We start from the raw sequence: 6,462 nt of genomic DNA, 5'->3' as shown, positions 1-6,462 counted from the left end.
GTCACTTGAAGTGTTAAATATATTTAGGGAATAAAGTAGAGTTTTGAATCTCAAACTCAACCGACACATGGGAGCAAAAGACAAGTAGAAACGGGTGGGACGTACGAGCTCCATATTGACTTTGTCATCTTATTCAAAAACCATCACGTGTCACGACCCATATTCCTACCATCTTACCCAAAAGTCAGATTTCAAAGAAAAAATAAATAAAACTTTTGTATAAAAGTCTTTTTAAATCATGGACCAAATCGTAAATCTAAGTGTCAAATAAGGTTATGAAAATGCAAGATCCATGTGCCCATGTATTCCTTGACTTAAAACATATCGTAAATTGGTTTCTGACTTTCGTTGAATCTTTTTCAAGGACTTGTTTCCGTCTTTTGTTGAATCTTTTTCACGGAGAATGAGCATTGATCTATATTCATTCAAAAATAGATATATTCAAAACCGAGGAATTAAACAATGTTAGATAAGCAAGATCAATTAAGGAGGCTAGTTTTTCAACTTGCGCTAAAGACACTAAAAAGCACGATGTAAAAGCCAGCTGGCGGCTAAATAGCGTGGATAATTTTAGTCGGTGCTTAAAAACATGGGCTAAATTTTAGTTGGCTGCTAAAAAATGCAGCTAAATTTTAGGCGCCGACACTCTACACATGTGTTTATTAGATTGGTTTATTTTGGACCTATTGCACATGTTAATGCAACTAAAAACTTACGCTAAGCCCACTTTGCTATTTCGTTTTCTGGTTAAAATCTAAAATGGTTTCGAATATATAACGGCATAACTAGTTAGTTTTTGGTAGGCGCCTTTTTTAGCAGCGATTTTTGTTTATTTTACTTCTGTTACTCACGAAATTTGAGCGTTCATAAAAAAAAAGGCTTTATCTAAACAAGTTAATATCACTGGCCATTTAGAGTACCCTTTGTGAACCACAATGTTCGTTTTTTCTTCAAAAGCAAATGCAGTGTGTGTTTTCCGTAGACCACGTTTAATAATGCAACATTTTGATTTCGTAAAGAATAATCTAATAAAAATAGGTTTTCTAATTATGATAAAAACAATTGCACAAAAGGACAGTGGTTAAGTCGGACGGACATAACAAAAAAATATAAATTGCTGTATCGGAATCCCTTTACTGAAAGATAAGATTTTTACGAGTTCGTAAAAGATTTTTGAAATTTTATACGTAATAAAATATAATTTATTATTATTATTATTTGTGTTTGAACTAAACGATAAATTTTACTCTATATATGTTATATTACTTAATATTGAGCTATATTCAGATACAATTGTCAGCTCTCAAATAGAAAGAAGTCAAGATAGTGAATATTATTTAAGACATCAAGACACAAGAATTTCTATGGTTAATTTGTGTTGTAATTTTGTTTGACTTTTGTGTTTGCTTGCAGCCTGCTGTTGGTGGGGCTTTTGTTTATAAAATTTGCAAAATAAAACAAAAGTAAAATGTAACATTCGTTATTTTCGGTGTTTTTTGTATTTGTATTTTTATCAAAACCCAACCCGATTTGTAAACCAAATCTTTCACTAATATAAAATATTAGATTTTTATGTTTCATAATCATCTCTTATTTTTTGGATTTGTTACTAGGTTGTATTATTTGACCTGTTTAAATTTTTTTTAAAAAAAAACACATGCAAGTATTGATATAAAACAAGGAAAACAAGTTTGACTCATTCCCTATATAAACAACCCCATCCCCTTCATTTCTTCTTGCTCATTCATCTTCTTTCTCTCTCAAACTAAGAACACTATCTCTAACCTTCAAGGTTCATAATTATCAAACAACAACATTCTTTAATTTTTGTTTTGTTACTTACTAATTCATATCTTGTGGTACAACATATATATAATACGCACCCCTTGTTTCCTTCGGCATTCATCTTCTTCAGGAGGTGATATGCTACAAGGCAAGGCTTCATGGAGAACTCTTTGTAGTTTTTGATTATACTATTTTCCTTTAATGCTTTACTAATCTTGTTTATATTGTAAGTAGTTTAGTTTTAATTCATGTTTAAAGAGTTTCATGGTCTTGGGTATGAAGTCACTAGTCTCGGTTTTATCCCGAGATTAGACCCGAATCAAGACCGAACCAAGACCGAACTCTTGTTTACTAGCTTTTGTTTTAAATAGTTTTGTTTACTAGTTTTGTTTAAAATAGTTAAAATAGTTTAGTTTTAATTCATGTATAAAGAGTTTCATGGTCTTGGGTATGAAGTCACTAGTCTCGGTTTTATCCCGAGATTAGACCCGAATCAAGACCGAACCAAGACCGAACTCTTGTTTACTAGCCTTTGTTTAAAATAGTTTGTTTACTAGTTTTGTTTAAAATAGTTAAATAAACATGCTTATGAAAGATTTGAACCTTGTAACTTCTAAAACCATTTTGATAGTTCTATGGTATATGGGTATGTGGCAACCATCCTCGGTATCATTCCGAGTCAAGGACCGAACCAAAACCGAACTAACCGAGCTCACTTGCCTAAGACACACAAGTGTGTTTTTGGCCATCGAAACTCATCTTTTCTTCAAGAATATATTTTAAACTAATTTTAAGTATTTTATCAACTTACTTGGTGTGTCGGTATCCAACTTGATCTTATAACAAGCTTGGACCGGTGAAACCAAATACTCACTTAACGGACGTTAAGGTTCTTCACAATAGAACTATATACTTGGTTAAGTCTTTCGATTTTATTGAGTTATCTCAAAACATTTTGGAAAGTTAACTTTTGAGTTTAGTTAATTATCTAGACCCAAGTTAACAAATCCGAACACTCGATTAAAACCTTGTTTTGGTGTTCATATACCCAAAGGGTCTTGCATTAGTGCATTATAACCCACATAAGTTACTTAACATATGTTGAGTAATAATTATGAATGAAATACCAAGACCCGGTTTCGAGTAAACTTACTTTTTAGAATATATCTTTAATTTCCCAATTATTTACATTTTTAAACCATAAACTTCATTTATTTACTTTACTTGTCATACTTTACTTTAAACCCTTCCAAGACTACCTATTAACTTAAGACCCATTTAATCTAGGTCTTGCTCGCTAAACCCGATCTCCGATTATTCACGAATCAATCTTTCAAGTTATTTAGTTAACGTGAGTACATTTCATCCCCTGTTTTCACTTTTATCTTTTGGGGGTAACATGCATACTTATTCAACAAAAATGATTTATTATACTCATTTCTCAAACCACAAACTTTAGGGTGTATGATGCTAGAATACTTGCTCTATTGTGTGTTATATGTCTCATATGCTTTACTTGCGCAAGTGTTTATTTTTGTGTTGTTGTTGAGCCTCATTAAGTATGATCATGCGCTCCCCTAACTACTTAGCCTTGTGCTAGTAGAATAGGGCCTCATTATCCGAGTATGTCGGTTGTTACCGAGTAGAAAGGATCCTCATTTACATATGTTTTATATGCCATGATTGATGCTTTTATTTATAGTCTCATATACGTTTGTGGATTTCGCTCATATTATATATACTCAAAACTATGAAATTGCTCACCAACATACGTGTTGACAAATGTTATTTTATGCATTGTTACAGGTTTGATTATTTCTTGAGTTGGAGTGCGAAGACGTCATTCTATTGATACCGCTAGGTTATTAGAAGAATGAACAATATCTATCTTTTATATTTTGGTGTTTATTTGTATGATTAATATGTGTCACTTTGATATTTGAATGAAATTAATGAGTTGATTAAATATTGTCACTTTAATAGTGTCTTGTGTTTTTGTCCAATCACGTTGCACCCCGGCATGTTCCGTCACCTTTGGTCGGGGTGTTACAGATTGGTATCAGAGCCAAGACTATAAGATATGTGGTTAGACGTGACGGCCTAGTATAGTTTTGCTTTAGGGTCCTTATACGTGTTGCTTATACGTGTTACCCTACTTGATTGTTCATTACACTTATACATTTAATTGCTTATTTATTTCATTTAATCTTCAAAAATATACACATGCACACACTCTCATAGTATTCCAAGGTATCCTTAGTTTAAAACACAAAAACATTAGTTTTTATATTGTGTTTTATGGATCACAAACTTAATTTGGATCCCCGTTATTTAAGATATCCTTAAAGGTTGCATTTATATCGGGTTTGTAGCCATCATGGAAAGCGAAACACTATGAAACGACCATTTGATAAAAAGATTCCAAGAATCGAAGGTGATATACTTACCTGGGATGGTTGAATTATAGTGTGTGTTTTCTAGGCCTACGAATCATGTTATACATTTCGATACTTTAAGTTGTCGAATGCAAGCGTTCCGGTTGTCTCCTTATATTTTTTTGGTGTTAAAAATACAAGTTGTTTTTAACATCTCGTTGTATCTCCGTTTTATTATATGTTATTAACGTTATTTGAGTCACAACAACATAATTAAGACGCAGTGGTACGTGCACATGTTCGACTCCACCTATTATTTTATACAACTTTATTTGTCGGGATATCAAACCCTGGTGATTTCATTTACGATTTTCCCGACTATATATATAAATTTCAAAATCTCAAAACCTCCAAATTTTTGAATGGAAAAAGTTTGAAACTTATAAATATATATACATTTTTATCTTTTGATGCAAGTATAAAATGGTTTTTACTAACATTCTCATTCTCATAACTCTAGGATTCACAATCATTAAACCCTACATTTACTCATTTATCCCTCATACTTATATCAATTACCCCAAACTTAATACCATTTTTCTTTTATTATTTTAGAATGCCTCCAATCCGTCGCCAACTACGCAAGCCGAGCTCCGGTCGTCGGATGGCCGCAATGGTAGCTAAAGAAATCGCCGCTGTGATTCCGGGACACATAACTCAAATCCAAGCCACCCAACCCACCGTTGCTCAAACCACACCCAACCCCATACCTTTCGCTTTGAAAAACTTCACTAGTGCCAACCCATCTCAATTCTTTGGTACGAATTGTGCCACCACTTTGTTACAATGGTTCGAGAAAATGGAAAGTGTGTTTACTCTTTGTGAGTGCCCCGAACTCAAAAAGACCACGTATGCCTCTAGCATGTTTGAGAATACCGCCCGAACTTGGTGGAATATCGAGATTTTCACCCATGGAGCGGAAGTAGCTATGGCCTACTCATGGACCAAGCTCAAAGAAGTCATGATGAAAAAGTTTTGCCCAAAACATGAACTTCAAAAACTCGAATCCGAATTTTGGGAACTCAAGCAAGAGAGTTGTGACAACTCCACCTACTCCAACCGCTTTCACGAGCTTAGTCTCTTGGTTCCTCACTTGGTCACTCCCCTCGAAAGGGCTATTGACAAGTATGTCGGAGGTTTGCCTATGCAAATCCGCGACTCGGTGATGAGTCGCAAACCGCAAACCCTTCATGATGCTATTACCTTCGCCGGTGCTCTTTCTGAAAACCATGTCAAAGACGGTACCCTCTCCATCAAGAAAGCGAGTGACAAGAGTAAGCCCGAACCAACCCCTCAAGCTAAAGCCGACCCACAACCTCAAGCCATCAACTACTCCAATTCCACCCACCACACCAAAAAGAAAACCAAACCAAACTACCGAAACTATGATGTCACCCACCCATCACAACCTCAATCTCAATCCCAAGCACTCCAAAACCGAAAACCGTATTCCGGCCCGCACCCATTATGTAACACTTGTCAACGTCATCATCCCGCTACTCTGCTTGTCGCCACTGCACCAAGTGTAACCGCTATGGTCACACTTACAACGTGTGTCGAGAAGCCTCTCGTGGGTAACCCGCTCCACCAAGGTTTGCCCCATCCAACCAAAATCGTCCCGCTCCTTTTACTCAAAACCCTCCTTCTCAACCTAGAGCTTGTTTCAATTGTGGAGACCCGAATCACTTCCGCAATGCTTGTCCTCGACTTGCTCTTGTTAACCAAGCCCAAATCATACCCACACCCTACTATCAAACCCAAGCCTACCAAGTTCAAACTTACCAACCCCAAATCCCGCAACTTTTGGCTCCTCCCGCTCAATCGATCCAAGCCATGCAAGCCCTTCCTCCTCCACCACACCTGCAAGCCATGCAAGCTCTCCCACCTCCTTCGGCTCAACAATTCAACCACGGCAACCAAGGGCGTGCCTTTATGATGAAAGCCAACCAAGCTCAAGTTGCCAACGACGTGGTGAACGGTACGTTTTTAGTAAATGAGCATTTAGCTTCAATTTTATTTGATACCGGAGCAGATAGGAGTTTTGTTTCTTTTAAATTTGAATATATTCTTGGCGTATCTCGCACTAAACTTTCTCGCCCCTTTTCTGTCAAAGTCGCCAATGGTAATTCCATCATCATCGATTCGGTCATTCGCAATTGTATCCTCACACTTTGCAAGCACGAGTTCTCGATCGACCTCATCCTGATGCAAATGGGAAGCTTCGACATCATAGTAGGCATGG

Source organism: Bidens hawaiensis, unplaced genomic scaffold, assembly GCF_021521415.1.
Source record: "Bidens hawaiensis isolate Kalapana, Puna unplaced genomic scaffold, B.hawaiensis_p1.1 tig00014709_1, whole genome shotgun sequence".
Classification (NCBI taxonomy): domain Eukaryota; kingdom Viridiplantae; phylum Streptophyta; class Magnoliopsida; order Asterales; family Asteraceae; genus Bidens; species Bidens hawaiensis.
The sequence above is the reverse complement of the archived record's forward strand: the minus strand, read 5'-3'. Positions refer to the sequence as shown.